We start from the raw sequence: 20146 nt of genomic DNA on the forward strand, positions 1-20146 counted from the left end.
CTCATGGTTCGTAAGATGCCCCAAGCAATATACTAAAGGTACTGCAAACCACAGCAGACACTATTACAGCAAGGAGAGGAGTTAAAGAAAATAATTTTCTCTCTTGTTGAATTCTCCCACAGCTGCCAAAACCTTCCATTAAAATAAATTTTTCTAAAATGTAAATAGCAACTCAGAAAGGATGATGGCTAGGTACTTTTTTCTCATTAAATACTGACAGCACTCTCTTCCAGAAAAAGACTACACAGTGCCTTTGTTTGATGTTTAAATTTTTTAATGTGTCAAACTCTCTCATTTTGCTGGTGCACTTTAAGGCTGGCCTCAGGAGCTCACAATTACATGATAAGATACCACTAGGTCTTTACGACCTCACAGCTGAACACATAAGCATCCTTACACCTACTTCTGGGGCTGCGTAAAGCCAACTCAAAGCTCATTCAAAACATGTTTCTGTTGGAAAAATATTTTCAAGCATACGTACTATTCTTACTAGTCTGCAATGAGAGGCACACCTCAGGTATTTTAGTTCTCCTGCAGATTGCGGTCGAATTTCAACACAGTTACATCAGTGTAAAACCCAGCACAGCTCCACTGAAACCAGCAGCATCATATCACACCAATGAAAATAACAAAACCAGAATCTGTTTCTCAAATGGTTTTAATCTTTTATAGCTGTTTGCGTAAAACTGCCATTGGGCTTGGAAATTTCTCATGTTCCATGTAAACAAATTAGTACAATCTCATAAACTTAATTTAAAAAGCTGTTTCTTTTTAGTTATGCAAATACAAAAAAAAAAAAAAATAATAATTTACCATTTAAGTATTTCTTCAGAAGCTTGTTTGTGTTCAATATCTCCAATGGTATTTTTAGTGAGACTGTAAATTCTTTGAGGGAAACACTTAGAGACAGAGTGATGTCTCAGTTACAGGCAGAAACATTAAACAAACTTTAATCCAACAGTAAGCCAAATACTGCTGGGTTAACAGACAGCAGCTGCAGGCTCAGGTTTGTCCTTCATTCCACAGCTGGTTTTAAATGCTAAAATAAGAAAACCCTAAAATTTTCATTTTCTTCCTGTTCCCAAGAAAAAAAAAACCAAAACATTTTATTCTTTCTTAGAGAGGTAAACAAGGTAGTCTTTACCTACTTTTTGCAGGGGATCACTAATTTTATGTTTCTTGCTTCACAAACACAGAACCAGATAGGCAGCAGAGGATCGCAATTGCTACTGAACTCCTACCCAAGTGTTAAGACATCAAATTCTAAAGTCTCCAGTGTTCACCACTAGCCACATCACAGATATCTTAACTACTTTTTAGTAAGGCAAGACTGGTTTCTTGACCAGTCACCTCAGCTTTCCTATCACCTTAAATAGGCCACAGGCATTGGCTCTCCCCCTCTCTACCCATGTGACTTACTGCCCCTGCTAGGAAAGGATTTCAGTTTTCCAAACCATCAACTAAATCATTATGACCTTTCAAAAGAACAGAAAGCCTTCATCAAGAACCTGGGCTTTTCAACACATGGTATTTAAACAAAACAAATCTAATGAGTTTTTATCTCCAGGGATCTAACATACATGTTTCTTTTTACTAACCATTCTCTGAAATGACCAGGGAAAATGACCTGACAGGATCACACCTCTAAAAGTTTACAACTGTTTCTTATGTATGGACACCCAGCTAGCAAAGAAGAGTACCTCCTTGAGTTACCCACTGGGTGACTGAAAATTTAGAATTCCAATACAGACATTTTGCTTGATGCTAATTAAAAGGGGAGTACAAGTACCCAATTTAGAAAAGGCCATTAGATTCTCAATTTAAACACGGGGTTTTTAGTCCATCGGTATATCCTGAAACAGTCATTACCTACCAGAACCTTGATTCATTTTGTGCCAAAAAGGCACATCAACTGTAGTTCATCTGTTTGTTAGTAATTTTTAGATTCACAATAGTTAACATCTTTCAGACTCAACCTGGACGTGTAGTTCCTAAAAAGGTCCTTTCTTACTTTGGAAATATTTTTCATAATCTGAAAAAAAAGAAAAAAGGAAAAAAAAAGAAAAAAAAGAAGAAAAAAAAAGCAAAAAAAAAAAAAGTAAAAGTAAAAAAAAAAAAAGTGACAGACCACAAACTCATATAAACAACAGAAACACCCACCAACACACAAAACCAAAGAACCTGAAAACAATCTCTCACACTCTAACACCATGGCATGGTGCCAGCTGATACACACTTGAGGTCAGGAAACAACACTTACCAAAACAGTGTCACCCCCCTGCCTCCCAAATGCACAGAGCAGGTCTGTGCAATGCCAGGTCTTGCCTTCTATGAGGGAAGCTGTTCTAGCAAGGGCCACGCTGTCACCTCATTCATTCTCATTTGAAGCCTCTGAGAAACATCAGCTCCTTCCTGGAGTGGAGCCTTGCCAGGGACAGCAGTCTGTTGCTGGTGACACATTCTACATGCAATTTGGTGGCTTCCTGCTCAAAGCTTTACATAACTGGAGCCTTTGGCATGTCTTTCTGAAACATTTCATGTACTGATCCACAAGATCAGCAGCCTCTTCAGTTAACAGATAACTCTGCACCTTTTCTTCACTGAGGCTGACCTAGATGACACCGACTACAGGACATATGGCTGCCTGTTCCCAACTGAATAAAAACTGGACAGTATGATTCAAAGACAAAAGAGGCTGCTAAACAGACAGTTAAATACAATTATTGGTCAATTACTTTAGGAGTGGCAAAAAAAAAAACAAACCGACCAACCTAACAACTTTTCATCCATTTCTGCCAAGGGAATTCCAACAATGGAAATCACGTTCATAAACAGCATATTTTTTTATTAAGGACAGTTACATTTAGCATCACTGAATTAAGGCAGAAACTTATTAAACAAAGAAAGTAAACAACCTGCTGCTGGTACCACCCACAATACACACCAAGTGCTAGACCTACATCTCACCCCAGCCACGCAGTCAGGAGTAGAGCTAAACTGAAAAGCAGAATTACTTCTGGGTGTTTACTGAGGACCGTGCAGCACACTGAATTACTGAAACAGGCAGGCTATTTCCACAGAGACTCCAAATTATCTGGAGCCCAGAAACTCTGCTTTATGAAAAGCATATCAATCCATAATGATTAAGTACACCCTCCAAAAATATTTGTAAACAGTGAAGTCTTTCAAACATTTTCCCACACTGAACAAATTATACTTATTTGATCTGACCACATAAGAAATACAATCTGCAATATAAGTCACAGAATTTCAGGATTTCTTGTATGTAACAACTACATGCTATCCTAAAGTGCCTCAGGATGCTTTTGCTATGTATCAGGATAGTCATACAGCTTTTTTCCAGGAGAAAAAAGAAACAAAAAAAGTTAATGTATTTTTACAGTCACCTATAGTAATTCACTGAAACCGAAATTAGAGTGCTGCAGTTTAAGAGGTTTTCAGGCTATGAAGTGACTCATTGCTGATGAAAGCATTAACAGCCCAAGACTTCACTCTTGACTTATGGCATTACAAAGAATACAGCTCAGTTATGGGTAAATGCTTTTAGCCTGCTTGGGCCAATGAAATTAATTATTATCATAAAAAGCTTCACTCTGCTTGGGCCAATGAAATTAATTATTATCATTAAAAGCTTCACTCCAACTAAGAATAAAGTTTAGGGATGCCTCACTATAATAAAAAACCAAACAAATAAAACAACCCACAAACAAACAAACAAATCACAAAAAAAACCCAACAAAAAACAAACAAAAAAAACCCCCACCCCAAAACAAAAAACAGAAATGAAGGGGCAATCCTAGAGTCCAACACACAGCCAGGGCAGACAATGGGGAACATCCAGCACGTGAGAACATGGGAAGGGGATGGATGCTCCTTTCAGGCCAGCAAGCCATGGGGCTGCCAGCACATTAGATCACTAAGACAAAATGCAATCAAAGTCATGGAATGGTTTGGGTTGGAGAGAACCTTAAAGGTCATCTAGTTCCAACTCCACTGCATGGGCAGAAGCACGTCCCACTAGATCAGGTTGCTCCAAGCCCCATCCAATCTGGCCTTGAACACTTCCATGGAGGGGACATCCACAATCTCCCTGGGCAACCTGGTCCATTGTTTCACCACCCTCAAAGTAAAGAATTTCTTCCTAAACAAGACCAGCTACGGTCTCAAGGGTAAGCTCAGCATGATCACAGAAATTCTGCAGTCATTCTATTTTTGGGATGTGCCCTGTGTTCAAGAAACTTGAAGCCACTTTTACTGTCCTAGTCCTCCATAACAGCAAGAGATAGAGATCAAGCAGCATTATTCTTCCCTTTGAATATTAACTGAGATAATTTCATACCAGTTATAGTACAAAATATAAAGTTATATATAAATACAGTTATATATATAGTTATAGTACAAAATACACTGCACAGTGCAAAATAAGACTGAGTGGGCATGCAATTTTATGCAAACCTCTTTGTCTCACAACACACAGCAGAGTGTATATATAGCTGATCAAATTAGGTATTTTCCTCCGGGAATGTTCAGTAGTAGCAAACTCTTTCAAATGTACCAAATAGACGGACTCAGCTTTTTCATACAGCCCCTTTTTTTGAAATTATATCATTAATTTTTTTTAAGCTATTTAACAAAACATTACTATTACTAAAGCCACCTGTGCTTCTAGAACATACCTTCCCATCCCCCTTCTTTCCTTCCTAACAGGCTGCACAGTGGTGATGCAGCAGTATATTTACAACCATTTTTATGCTAGCAGATGTTACACCACACAAAACTGCTTTGCTGCAAGTTAAAGAAGAAAGTGGTGGGTAGGAGTTCACATAAGCAGGCATTTTCAACAAAAGCAAAAGAGGATGGCAAACCACAGGCCATAGACATTCAGTTCCTACAAACCTCTTTCTCACTTCGCTTTCCAACTTTTTTTTTTTTTTTTTTTTAATTACATAATATGACTGGCATTCACTTCATAATGCACTGCAAGGTCTAAATGCCAGAAGTTTTTCTTGTCTCAACAAAATGTACAGAGCTGAAATTAAATTACAACTGGTTTAACCACACTTGTTTTGCTTCTGCCCATCTAGAACACATACCCTGTTCGAATTAAACATGTTTAGTCACTGAATAATATGAAGTATAAAAGAAAAATTTACACTGTAATACACAAAGATACATTTCAAAGCAACTTTAATGGCTATCTGAATCTGGCTGCACCAGCAAAGCGAGGCCTTATTGCAATGGAAATAGTATAGTATTTCAATGCAAGAAAGTAAATTTATTCTACCAGATACTAGCACAGGAGTTGAAATCCACCCAAGAAAACCATTTGCATTATCAGTTTGCATTACTCTGCTATAACATTTTGACACTGAGTTTAAACATTAATCTGCAAGTACAATGCCTCTTTTTGAAAACCGATATAAATTCTTGGAGCAAAATCTGATATGGCTGGTCAGATTTCCTGCCCACTTGGTTTTCTCAGAGAAAAAATAGAAGACATCAGCCTAATTTTTTATTTGCCTAGTAAACAGATCAAAGGGTTACACATCTGCAGAGATTTTTCGTAGCCTTATTCTGGAAACATGCTGCAGGCCTGATGCTGCAGGTATTATTTGAGCCCATATGATGGTAGCCAGTACTAGTATGTGCTAGGTTCTCCAACATAAAAAAAAATTATACTGTAAATGGAAGCCACCAACTTTGAAGTCCCTCTTGGTCAGAAACTCTTAAAACATGCAGCTGGAATGCAATTAGAATTATTTCATACTTACATTATGTTGCCTATATATTAAACAGTGTGTTCATCCCTAGGCTCTTCCTATACTGATGTCATAATTCTTTGCTGGAAGGAGCATTTTTAATGAGTACATTTAAAAAAAAAAAAAAAAAAAAAAAAAAAAAAAAAAAAAAAAAAAAAAAAAAAAGATTCCTAAAAAAAAAATATTCCAGACTGAATATTACATCACTGAGTGTTGTGAGACTGCAAAGTGTCAAATAACTTTTAGCATAGCTGTCACATCTGTCTCAAGCTATGCTTTGTATTTGCAATTTCTACCCAAACTCTTCTATTTCTTTTCTCATGCAACTGCAGTCAAGCTTGTTTAGGGTTTCTTCTTTGTTGCCTTTCACAGAACCAAATGAAAGACAGTGGAAGCAGAAACAATGTAACCCATAAAAACTAGTTCTAAAACTATCAGGGATGTTCAATCACAGGTCTAATGTGTGCAGCTGCTTAAGTTCTCTGGACAAAACAGGGTTTTTTATGTTTATATGGGTTTGACTTGATTGTCCCTTTAAGCAAGGTTTGCTGATTCAAACTATCCCCATACTGTTGCCAAAAAAAAGCATTCCTGAATTAGGCACCGACTTGAAGAAAATCCTTATACGTACAAACACCACTAAGAACCACAAATACGTTTTTTTGCTGAAAGACTGAGTCAAAGATTTTAGGCAAAAAGACTGCTTGATAAACATCCTATATCAGACTGTATTACTAAAACTGAAAAGAATGGAACTTTGCTACTACTAGGCTATAAATCAAAACTGGATCTGCTCCATAAGAAAGGAACACTACATGAGTGGACACACTACGTGACATGTCCATCTAAGCAGTATGAGCAATGCCTTGCTCCATACATTACCCTCTGACTCCTGGGAGTCTGCCCTGGTATAATATGTCCATGTCCCTCCTTTGTCTACATTTTGATTTGCAAGTCAAGGTCAAGAAGTAATTTACCAGAATCCCTATTGTTAACACATATGCTGCAGGCTTCTGTAAAACCATCTTATCACACTAAAAAAGGTCTCAACAACTGTAATATAGAAAGATACAAAACTGTCTGAAACCTGCTTTATACCTTTGGACACTTCAGCTTGTTGAAATGAGTAACGTGGATGCTATTTTTTTTTTAATTGCATAAAATAGTATTGTACATATATTCTAATTAAAAACACTGTGGTGAGGTGTAGTCTCTCACCTGAGGTATCAGCAAATGAGCACCAACCAGGCTGAAAAAAATAATAAAAGCTGCATTGCAATAAATGCCATAAAATAAATAATGCAAGGATAATTCCTGCCCCAGAAACCTTGTAATTTAGGACATGAAGAAAGAATTCTTAAGGGATCCTACAAAACCTAAGTAGCATTCCTGAACTGACATTTACATTGTGCTGTATTTCAGTTCATACTTATGAGGCCCAGGCTCATTGCTCTGACTTACTTTGCTGAAGGCTGTTGGGTATCTCATTGGTCACAAGACAATGAGCTTCATGCCAAGAGTTGTCATGACATTTAAGACAGGTATTGAAAAAGTATCATGCCAAAAAAGTATCATGGCCAAAACATGGCCCAGATGGCAAAGCAATACTAGCAACACAGAGATAGACATGACCTACAGAACTACTTAACATACTGAAAAAAACCAAGAATGAAAGAGGAAAATGAACAGTAAACTTTATATACTCTGCTTCTCATCAGTTCTTCAAAGAACACCATCTAACCAGTCCTTACCTCATGGGCTTTACTCAGAACGAGCTGCACCATGAGCAGAACACGCCACAGATTCAGTGATGTACTCCTCACACATTATTTTTTTCTATCATTACTTTCCCTTTTAAAAGTAAAAGGAATAAGCCAGTAAGTAGACACACAGACTTTTGGTCTATGAATCTTCCTTGATAAAACTGCAGATACATAAATCAAGTTGCAACAGTATTACAGTAAGAGAGAAGAGATAAATTGCAACAAGCCTCCAAAAGGCACCTTAGATGAGGCAAAGTAATTTTGAGTTTAATACAAGGCCTAAATTGACTTAGGTGCTTGTAACACCCACACTTGGTGAACAGACATTACTGAACATGAAGACCCAACTGTTGTTTGAATTATGTTTCGATCATTACAAGATGTGCTAATTATCAGCTAAAGACCACTCAGCAAAGCAAAACATGCCCTGCCAAAGCCTTTAAGACATCTTTAGTTTCTTAAGAAATCTTTAGTTTCTACAACCCAAAATGTGATAATAGCATGAAGAGGTGGGAAGGAAAAAGGTTCATCTGCTTTCAGTAATCTTTAAATAAGAATTCCTTTACATGATTTAAAATTAACAGAGAAATATTTTTTTTATCAACTTCTGAAAAAAATAGATACAGAAATTCGCAATTCATTTATACAGAAGAACCCACTTTTTAATTGAAGCAATGAGTTGGCTGCTTCATAACTGAGGGATTCCATGTAGTAATGGTTTATGAAATGAAGCAATGTGACCAGAAATTATCATTTAAATTATCAAATATTTTTAAAGAAAGACATGCACCTCACCTAACAAATACCATAGGTGTACAATTTTACAACTTTGAGGTATATAGTTTCATTGTTTTTAACAAAACCGATACCTTACTTTGATAATTACTGCCTCTAATGCCTTGAAGAAGTACTTCCAGAGATCTTTCAGATAGCATCAGCCTTTATGAAGGGAACAGAAAAAATTAAATTAAAAAACTAAGCCCACAAAAAGACTAGTGTAATTTTACTTGACTGGAAAATTTCTCCTATCCTATTTTGTTGTGATAAAATTGCATTCTGTAAAGAAAACAATTCCATTTAAAAAAAAATCAAACAAAACAAAACGAGAGAGAAAATTGCATAAAAAAATACACGGTGAACATTTTGATACTTAATTACGGTGACATGAAGGCAACTTCTTAAAACCATATAATGTAATGGTTAAAACAGCAATGTGAATTTCAAAATCTGTTTTGCAGTTCTCAAAGTCTTAAAGTAATCACCACATTGCTAAGCATCTGAATCATGGAAAACTACTCACTGCATTAATCGTTTGATGATTCAAAATTACCTGTATGTCTTTCCATATAAATTCAGATCAATTCAAGAGACAATTTTTATAGCAAATACCTGAGAGCTGATATTCACCTTTATTTGTTCTGCTGTAGGGTGGAGAGGTAGTGATACTAAATTCTCATGAAGCAGTGCCTTCTCAAGTCCAAATTAGAAATGAAAGCTGGATGAGATCAGTGAAGATCACAGGGCACTGTTTATTTAACTGAGCATAACTAAATCAAAGATATATAAACCAGAGCATGTATTTCTTTAGAGATTGATTCAGTTTATTACATTTTGAAAACTCGGGTGTCAGAAAGATCATTATAAAAAATATTTCCTCCAATGCAGCTCTATTTTTTTTTAAAGTAGTCTCACACCAATTCACAGCTACTCATGTAAGCATTGTTTCTACCTCGTGCGTTTTAAAATAGAAGTAGCATTTACAAAATATATATATGTGTTTGTATAGCAAAGACTTACTGCAAACATACACTTGAGATTTGCCCACATCGAGAAATGCATTTACATTACACAAGGCTCACCACAGAAAAATTGCTAGAAAGTAACACACAGGGATCTGCACAAAACTTCGGAGAGCTTTCTTTAGCTACCTAAAAAAACAAAACAAAAACCAAACCAAAACAAACAAAAAGCACCAAAACAAACTCTACCATCCTCAAAAAACAACCAAACTGGAATGTATCAGCTAATAGACTGTCACTGGAGGCAAAAATCAACGAATTTTCTTCTAAGTTCAGTGAATGGACCAGCAACAACGAAGAAGATGCAGCAATGTCGATTAAGTTTTTATATGTGATCTGGACAGATAAATGCCTAAGTGAGCTGTGATTCCTCTGTCCGCACAGGGAGCACAATTTTGCAGTACAGACTTAATTTTTTTCCTATCCATCTAAGCATCTTTACAACAACAGCTCAATCCAGAAAACTAAGTGACCAGCAGGTTTTCAATTTCACCTTTTCCAGCAAGTAGGTACTTAACAGCTAAGGGCACAAGACAGACATTCAGGGTCCTCTCTCCTACTCACACAATCCATATGTGCTCAGAAGTACCTATATAGGCCACCAAGTTCAACAGCACTACATCAACTTTTTAGATCTCTCTGGGGCTAGTCCAAGTACCATATGCTTCCTCCAAAGTGTCATTCTTCATTAATTCAAAAAGGGAAGAGATGGCAATCACTCCCATAAACACAATGCAAATATTTCCATTACCTGTTGCAAAGACTAATTTAATTGTAAGACATTTTCTTGTACAAAGACACATTTATGAAAAGAATGACACAAACTCATTTTCTATGTCTCTTCCTACTCGCCTATCTGGATACCTCAAAGGAGACCATTTTATTAGTACCTGTTGACCACGCTAGGAATATATGCTTCCACAAGTACTTTTTCAGTTTAGGGAAAAAAAAACAAACAACCAACCAAACAAAAAAACACCAAACAACACAGGGCCAAACATGGTTTATGATGCATCCAAGTAGACAAGGGTCTGCTCAAAGTTAGCAAAATTATACCAATGATATTTGAATGCAGGGAAGCAGCAACCTGTGCAACTAAAAAACTACATCCATTTTGTTCTGACCTGGGCAAAGGTCTACTCAGAAGTGATTTCTCTTTCCAGCCACAGTAACAGGTCAACAAAAAGCCACTTTGCATTTCACAGCTGAAAACCAGAGCATAAGCAAAAAAGAGAGACTCTATTAGACTTAGCCAGAGTTGAAGGATTTGGGGGGGGAAAAAAAAAAAAGAAAAAAAAAATTACTTTATCAATTCAATTGCAGCAGAGTGAATAGGACCAACAATAGTCCTTCCCCACGGTAAATGGGGATGTACAGCAGCGACTACCACTCAAGCACAAGAGCTTGCCAGGGTCTCACAGCCCCAGCTGTTGTGCCTGGGAAAATACAGCACCACCTGCATCTAGAACAACGAGCAGCAGCTGAATCTCCTCCCCACTCTCTCTGCCCTATTTGAGCCCTCAATTATTCTCCTAGGTCATATCTCTCCTTTTCTCTACCCCCACTCCTCCCGCCCCCAGAAACCCCCACCTTTTTGCTTCAGCACTGGGACTCACCCAATCAAAGCAGATAAGAGCATCATGTGAGGGATGGCAGACAGACTGAGGGGAATTTCCAAGAGCTCCCCCGCACCTGCAGCGTACAGGGAGAGAGGAGATTTCCCATGCGAGAATTGCAAGCTGAGCACTGATGCCGAAGTATTCACATTATTTGCAACTAACAGCCCTTATGCCAGACTGCAGCACCTAATTTGCAATCTGCTCTGTTATACCTGCAATCGCACTCTATCTTCCCCTGTCATTTAATGTACGACAATTTTTCCTAAGCATATTTTGCTAGGGAAGTGGTACACAAATAACAGAGACAGAAAGACCAGAAAGCAGTAATTACTCAGTCTCTTTTTTGTGGATGTCAGACATGCAGTACGGCTCTCTGAATCCAGCAGAGCACCCAATTAAACTACACCAATCCTCAAGAACTGTATCTGAAGGAAAAAAAGAAAAAAAAAAATCTTTCATCAGCCAGCAGCCTCTGTCTGCCTTGCAGTCAAGATTTAGGAGCAATACACAGTCCATTTCATCATCACATTGTTTCACCCAACCTCTCCTTTAACAATTATGCTTCACTGTCACCTCTACAAACCAATCTATTGGGAATTCACCATCCTCTCACCCCATGCCTCCCCTCCTTTTTTCAGAAATGCTTTTCTCTCACTGATAAGGACACTTCATAAAAAAGATTATGATTGTTTGGTTCAGTACATCACATTAGCCTAGCCAGAGTAATGACTCCATGGCTCTATTTCCTACTTCCCAAGAAGGTATTCATCCTTCATTTCCACTCACTGTTTTCTGAGACGAATTCTGTAAGAACCAGGGTAATACATCTTTATCATGTCTACATAATAAAAAAAGCAATTTGCATAAATGTACCAATATTCAAAGTTGTTTGTTTTTTCCCGGTTTTAGTTTGGTTGTTTGGGGTCTTTTTTTTCCAAACCTCAGTCCTAATTTCTGTTTTTCAAAACAAATAGGTTCTTACTAGAGCTACCAATTCTTTTCCTCCCTGTGCTTCCCTTTAGCAGCTGCAGCAGCAGTACAGAGATGGAGACAAGCTTCCTGGATCCTGAGAACAAAGTCTCAGCTAAGAGAAGAGAGTAGAGATCTGCCCATGAAACAGGTGTAGTGCATACAGCAACATCAAAAATTAAAACTACAAGCTTAGGAAGGAAAACCACAGAAAGCAAATCTGAAAGACATGGCAATCTTAGGCATGGAAAATAGTATATTAAACAAGGAAAAGGAAAAAAAAAAAAAAAAAAAAAAAAAAAAAAGGAACAGAAATCCCCATGGAGTTTGAGTGACCTAAAAGATCAAGGAGAAAAAATTATGATTTTGTTATGAGAAGCTCTTTCATCCAAGCTATCTTGTTCAAAACCATAGCTTACATCTCATAGAACTTCCTTATTACTTGTTATTTTCCACAACATCACACTGTTCACAGATCAAGGAACCTCTAGATCACTGGCATCCGAGAGATGCTTCTTATTAAACTTTCAAATCCTTACTCCTTTTGCCCCTTTTATCAGCAACTAACCTCCCAACTGATTGCTTTCAGTCTGCAGAAGCATCTGTGCTCAAGTTGAGTATGTTAGAAAAGAAAATCTGTAACTTCAATAATACATTTTTTTCAGAAAATATTTCTGAAATTTAAAATGTGTCATCTCAAATGGCATATTGATAGACCAACTACAAGATAGAAAATGCTTTTATATAACTTTGATAGGTGGATGAAATCTATAATTTTTTTTTACCTTTACATTTTCAGACGGTATTAGAAATAAACCCAACAGAATACAACCACCAAGCCTAGACTAAAATTTTTCAAATAAATGATCTATGAGTACAATATCTGAAAACAAACAATGTAGAGTATTCAGTCTGAACAGTCACTCTTAAACCTAGCATCTGTAATGTTACAGATCTTCTCATGGTCTTCTGAAATTACCAATTGCCAGATTAGCTCAAAGGAAGTTACAATTTGAGACCCTCAAAGTCATCTGACTAGAGCCAGCTTCTGCAGAAACAAGAGGGCACAGGTGCGTGGTTACTTTAGCAATACTAATTTAAAGAACCCTGCAAACATACCACATTCCAGCTCCCAATTTTTATTATTATTATTTGTTTAAAAATTAACCTCTTACTTTGAAAAAAGAACAACCAAGTGACCCTTAACTGTCTACATGTAAGGGATCATGTTGGTGTGGTTAACAGCTTCCATATAAAATGGACAGCAAGGCCCTAACTTTGACAGCTGCCAACCTCCTACTTAACTCAAGTTTTGATCACTTGCTATTATGAAAGAAAGATGAGAGGCACAACATTAGAAACTGAGAGCACTTACTGGTTATGGAACAGATTTTCTATCAGCATGCAGCAATTGCAGAAAGCCAGCCTATGGATTCACCTACTCATGAAAGAAGTTGATCATTAAAACGGGGGGTACACACACAAAAATGAGACTGTCCCACACCACATCTATGGCCTTTGTGATCTCTGCTGTCTGTCCCATGACCAGCCATCAGCCATTGGTGGGGCAGCATCAAGACAGAGCTCCCAGTAACTGGCAACAGAAAAGAATGGGAAGCCACAGAGAGATCAAAGTACTCCTTTCAGTCCTATCTGCCCCAGAAACCTAAACCATGAAAAAGGCAAGTGGCCTTGAAAGCTAGAGACATTGCATTGCTCCTTTTTTACAAGCAGATACACTATATTAAGGCAACCTGACCTTTTAGTGACACCTGCAATTCTCCCCAGGACCAGGTTCCCTCCCACAGAGGGACTGCCTGGTATCTCTTAGAATTCCAAAGTTGAAGCCAAACACTACAACCATTAACAAATACCAAGCCTAGTAACAGACAAACAGACTTCAAAACATTCTGCCTAAGGGCTGGGCTCTTCAGCAGAAAGGAAGAGAGCTTTATTTCATTATTCTCCAAAAATCAAGATTGTTTTCTGTTTTGCAGGTGAAGTTTTAATGAGTTATTCATTCAATAGATGATTCCTAGTATGACTCGTGTAGCCAAACTGAAAAGAGGAACCACAGCCCTTTCCTACCTTATATAATACCTGATGTAGGTCTTCAAAAGGAGGTGATGTAAGTATTGATTTTTCTCCACGATCGCATCAGTGACAATCTCAAAGGGAAAAGATCGACACCTCATCATCCACAGGACTGCTAGAGAGGAATGTCTGAAGCCACAATTGTGCCGTGCCATCTATTTCTGTGCCTTTCATAAGATGCACAGGATCATCTTGCCCTGAAAACTAGAGTCCTAGGCATTAGTGGTGTGAGGACAGCTGGAAAAGGGCTGTTCTGATACTCTTCCCCATGCTGGGGCCCTATTCCAGGCACACAGATACAGCAAGTCTTTTGAGAACACAGAAGTTACTAGTAGGCATAATTCATTAATTCCAGAATGGCTGGAAATTTATCATCTTCTGCAGTTTCCTAAGTCTCTATCCATATTAGAAAACTTACAGAAACCACTATTATAAGAAGATGGGCAAGGACCAAAAAGAGATACTTTCATAACTTAGTGCTCACAGAGCAAGAACATAAGCAAAGCACGCTGGTTAATGTCTAAGCATAGTATTTTTGGTATTTATACCACTGCCATCCTATAGATTCAAATCCTCTACATGTCAAATCACTGTCCAGCAATCACACAATGAAGTCAAGCCAACACACTTTTCCTGCAACAGCAAGAGGACGACAACACCAGCTCTCAGAAAGTCCCACTGAATAAAATTTATCCGAGCCTTTGATGCATGCTCTTAGGTCATTTTGATGTGGTAAGTGTTACGCATGCATCTTTCATAAGAATAAGACATCCTAAACAGTGGAATAAAAAAAAAAAAACTTTTGAAGAATTAAGTCTGGGTCATAAACATCTCCACTGTGTGCAAATTCTGCAACATCAAAGAGTTTCCCTAAAACTGGATGTATTACATATCTTGCAAATTAGTAAATGAACTCAAGCCATCAGTTTTTAAATTTCTGAAGTAGCACAATGCATCTATTTATTAGAAAATGGAAACAAGCCCAGACTACTGATTAGCCATCCTGCAAATAATGCTTGTGCAACCTTTAATAATGATTTCCACTAACAACCAACCAGAGGTTTTATGATGTGGAAAATTTCATTTCTAAGCTAATTTTTCAACAAATCCCCAAATTTAATGGGACAGATGACTGAAACTACAGAGGAATCCAGCTTTCTCCTAAACTGATGTGGTTCTTTTCATAACTAGCCACCCTTAGCTAAGATGCCTGCATTAAGTTTTTATTTTTAAAATTCAGATAAGCTTTGCCTTTCTCCCTTTTCTAAGGAAAAGGAATGGAGTTATAGGGAAAACAATAAAACAGCAGTTTCAAGCTCAAATAGACCACAAAAATGGAACGTTAAAAAAATTAAAATAAATACAAAATAAGTAAGCATGAAAATTAAACCCTTACAAGTTTTCAACCCAGTATATGTAGGCCTAGTTAAAATAAAGCCATCTGTTTCTACAAAGCTGTAACACTTGACAGACTCAGAGCTTAGCCCTAACCAAGTTCATGATCACAGCCAGGTATAACTGGAACAAATGGCCAAGGTCTGCAACAGAAGTATATCAAGCCCAAACAACTTGCCAGTATTTTAGAAATGGTAAAAGCAGAACACAACCATTGATTTTGGGTGATATATAACAAAGAGGTATTTCCTCTACCAACAAGCAAGGTTTGTATGATCTCTCTCTCCTCTCTTAGTCTTCGCCTCTTCCCTTTCAAGGTTCATTCTTCCCTGCATGCTAAGAAAAATCAGAGACTGCAGATTATGCATAAATTCATGACAGAAAAAACTGTTTTAGAACAAAGCTCCTGTGTGTGGGTGCACATCTATAAAATATAAGGCAGTTACTCTACCAGGTACATATCCAATCAGATCCTAAAGTTTTATTTTGACAGCTATGTGCAGTTATATTTTCACCAGAGGTTTGACTTTCATAATAATACCTCAGTTTCAGTGATATCATCAAGAGATGAATCAAAACTGACATTTGAAGGTGGAGTGGTATTACATTTCCTTAATAGAATTCTCATCCCTGAAATCTGTAATTTGTTTTTAATTACTTTACAAAATTATCAGTTGCAGAGAGGAATAGATCTGTTCCCAACTCGTATTTAGAAACTCTCTCTGTATAATACTAAATAGCTTTAGTCTATACAACAATAATTATTCTGGGATACACAGAAATATTAGGTAGCCTTCATCCAGAGAAAGCCTGCAAATACTGTCAATGTTACACTTTCAGAAGTTATAGAAAATAACCTTAAGCGAGTAATATCATTAGCTTGCTAAAACTGTTCAAGTAAACTACAGAACACAATCATCAACACAAATCCATCATGAAAGAATCAGCCCCATCATCTTATGGAACCAGAAATGTGACATTTGCTCTAAGATCCTAATTAATTCTAATTGTTAAACTGAAAACTACACCAAGTGAAGTTTAAAAAAGACAAACATTTTTTACGTATTAAGAGAAAACGATACACGTGTAAGTGGAGATTTATACTGTGCAAGACGTTGATTTTGTGTAGCTCCTGCTGCTTGACTTCCTTACAGACACATCCCCATGGACACCTCAACATTATATAAACCACCCTGGAGATAAAAACTATCCTGTAACTTTCCAAAATCATCTCCCGTTCGGAAAGCGTTACCTAACAACATAGCACACATAACATACCTCACAAATGCATTAAATTCTTAAGTTTCTACTAGTTACCAGAATAAAAGAGTGTTTGTCATTTATTTTCAGATTTAAAAGAAAGGAAGACCAAGGCCGGATAGCTGCAACTGGAAAGGATAAACAGGATTAAGTAACAGGTGTCTGCACATAATCCAAAGTCATGCATCAAATAGGGCGCATAGCCTTGCTGGCAAAATGGAAACATTGTTTCTGCACCTTGCTTTGACAATTACCCCGAAGTGATTTAAAAACACCTGTGTACATTACACTCCTCACCCACAAAGCACTTGTATCCTGACAGACCTTTCAATACATCTGAAAGAAAAAAACCAAACAAACCCCAAAATTTTTCAAAGGTAAGCCTGCCTTTCTCCAAGGGAAATGGAAAAAAAAAAAGAAAAAAGGAAAAAAAAAAAAAAAAAAAAAAAAAAGGAAAAAAAAATACACGAAAAAGAAAAAAAAAAAAAAAGCCCAGCACAAGAAAGTTATACTTAACTACACAGAAACATTTGTCACACCGCCCAGCACTGACAAAATCCGGATACACTCAGAAACTACAGCGAGCTGCACAGCTGGCAGGGAAGATGAGAAGAATAATTCAGTCACCAGTCACACACACATATAGATACCTATATATTTCTAAAACCTCTCACACGTACACACACACACATATGCACGCGTGTGTGTGTCTGTGTGTGTGTGGGTCCATCTCCTCCGAGGCAGCGGGCCGGTGCGCCGAGGCCGGGGGCCAAAGCCGGCAGAGCCTCCCGGCGGCTGCCCCGGGTGGAGCGGGGAGCCCAAGGTGACGGCCCGGAGCTGGGGGACGGGCAGCGCCGATACCCACGAAGGACGCGGTACCGCCGCCAGACCCCACAGACCCACATTCGTCGCCCCCCACCGTCGCCGCCGCCCTGCGCGCCCCCAGCCCCTCGCAGCCGCCTTACCTCAGCCGCCGCCGGCCCCGCCGCGCTGCGCCGGGTGCCGGGGCTGCGCCGAGGCGACGACCTCCGCCTCCTCCCTTCTCCTCCGCACTCTGTGCCTGTGTGTGTGTGTGCGGGTGTGTGTGTGTGCAACCCGCCCGCCTCACAGCGGCGGCGGCTCCTCCCCCCAGCCCCCCACTCCCTTCCCTCCTCCTCCTCCCCCGCCTCGGCGGCCCCGCCGCCGCGCCCGCCTCAACCCCTGGAGCACAAGAGAAACGCGGCAGGAAAGGGGGAAACCCCACCGCCGCAGCCGCCGCCTGGGCCGGGCCGGGCCGCGTTCCCCTTCTTCCCTTCTTTCCTCCTTCCTCTGGACGCGGGCAGCCGCCTCCCCCCGCCGCGCAGGGCCGAGGGCAGCGCATGGCAAGTGGGTGGCGGGGCCGCGGGTGCGGAGCTTGGATTGCGCGGCCCCGGGCGCGGCCACAGCAGGCAGCTATACCTTGTTCCTGTACAACACACACGCATGTACACACAGACGTACCGCATAAGGGGCTGCGCGGGCGGTGTTCCTGTCGGGATGCCCGCGCCGGCGTGCCTGTGTTTACTACATGTATTTAGAGGGCGGCTTGAATGGGCGAGAAGGAAATCCCCGGTGTGCTCCTGGCTTCCACCAGGCCTGCTGTCTTCAACGCAGAAATATGCAACCGAAGAGGAAAAGGGGTGTTTCGGAGGCCGCTGGAGGTTTCCTGCGCTCTCACGGTTTTCATCTCAAATACTCCTTGAGGTGAGCCAGAGAGGAGGATCAGTGCTGGGCGAGCAAGCTGAGCTAAGGGCACAGACGGTCAGGAGGAAGGGATTCCCTCTCCAAATATCTTTCAGCCAGCCTCGTCACTGCTCGGCAAACCACTGCCACGGATTGCCCGTGTAGCACCCTGTGCCCTCCCCTCTGCTCATCTCTTCGCTGTCACTGTGTGCTTGGTCTCAGTTTCCCCTCTCTTCTCATGATTTTTCGAGAAGTGTTTTTCTTCACGTCAAGGATAAACTGAAAACGCCCGCAAAAACAAACAAAAGCGCTGAGTTGTACAGCCGAAGCAGGTTCCTTGTCCCTTTTTGCCTACAGCCTGCCCTCTCGGACTTAATCAGCAAGGTGTCGGTGACCTGGGGCCTGCAGCCCGAACACCCCAAAGGGACATGAGCACCAAGTGCTGGTGGCAGCACTCAGAAGTATGAAGAGGCAGCAAGTGACAGCTGAAGAAGTTAATCTAGGGTGAGCTGAGGAAGCAGTGGAGGGAAATCTTAAGTAGTTTTGCTAGACAGTAATAAATAAGGATGTTTCGTTGCTTGCGTTGCCATGAACTACTCCATCTGGTATTGCAGTGGCCAGAGTATAACCTCTATTATCCAATACCATAAACTGTAAAAATACAGCTTGGAACACGACCCTCCTCTCTGGCAACCAGGCGCTATACCAGGACGTGATAAAACTTATTCTGCCTTCAAGAGCTCCTGGAGCTGCCGAGGAGAAGTAAGGAAGGGGGTGACCAAGAACAACAGCAACAATGACACATGATTTCAGGGACAGCCTGTCAGCACACCAGACCTACAGACTGAGGGGCTTCTGTAACAGAGGCAAGTGTTACCTTAAGCAGATATTCATATTTGCTTGTATACTCAAGTAGAAATTCCTTGCGGGCATGGTGTTAGAGGTAGGTCTTTAGAAATGCATGAAGGGGAGCAAGGCTGCAGCTAAGGCTCAGGGTGGGCATATAATGCAAAAGGAGGTGCAGAAAGGCAGTAACAAAGGAACCTGCACGAGAAGCACATGAGCTGGATGAAGGTCAGTATCAGTGGCAGGGCTAAAAGGGATCGAGTTAACTCACAGGATACGGTAGAAGCAATTATAGCCATTAAAGACAGAGGGCATCAGCTTGAACGCAAGATGGACACAGGGCTGATGAAGAGGTTTTCGTTTGTGGTTCCAGAAGTGCTTGTTTCTAAATTAATGATTCATTTGTGGATATACAAAAGAAGTGTCCCATATCTTTCTCACTGCTTTTTTCTTTTTGCTATTGGGCTGCATGTTAATTAAGTACATGATTGTAGAAGTAGTAACAAAAAAATATTTTAATACCAGCAAGACATAATGACTTACTAGCAAACATTATTTGGACTCTTCCTAGGAATCCCTGTGTGGTTTGTGTTCAGACCTCTAAGAGACTGCACTGTCTGTAAGCACAGACACTGTTACTCTGGTCCATAACCCTGTCTGGCTTTTCCCATGATTTCTTGTGTCCTTTGCCACCAAAATGGCTTTTGCATGACGCTTGCCTGCCTGTGTGAGGGGATTTTATTCCCAAATAAAATTCAGGCCTATTATCTGCAATTATTATAATTCTTAAAACAGTGATAGCAAAATGGAGGGACTTGAAATATTTGGATAGCTGCGTGAAATGCAGACAAGTAGTGATATCTCAGCATTAGTAGAAGTATTGTTTCTTTAGAAAAAGTAGTTCTTTGTTCTTTCACAGC

The 20146-nt window shown here is 39.6% G+C and overlaps 1 protein-coding gene across 5 annotated transcripts in view; it reads right to left on the bottom strand.

Annotated features, from left to right (window-relative positions):
• PLCB4 (phospholipase C beta 4) overlaps positions 1-18177 on the bottom strand; it is a 196408-nt gene extending 178231 nt beyond the window's left edge. For 2 of the 5 annotated variants that reach the window (XM_071740294.1, XM_071740291.1), the window contains exon 1: positions 17645-17778. The gene's annotated coding sequence lies outside the window, so the exon portion shown is untranslated. Of the gene's footprint in view, positions 1-17644; positions 17794-18158 lie in introns of those variants that run through there. The other 3 variants (XM_071740292.1, XM_071740295.1, XM_071740293.1) reach the window with 3 other exon arrangements.
• Positions 18178-20146: the final 1969 nt, after the last annotated feature.

Source organism: Heliangelus exortis, chromosome 3 (assembly GCF_036169615.1).
Source record: "Heliangelus exortis chromosome 3, bHelExo1.hap1, whole genome shotgun sequence".
In the NCBI taxonomy this organism is placed as follows: domain Eukaryota; kingdom Metazoa; phylum Chordata; class Aves; order Apodiformes; family Trochilidae; genus Heliangelus; species Heliangelus exortis.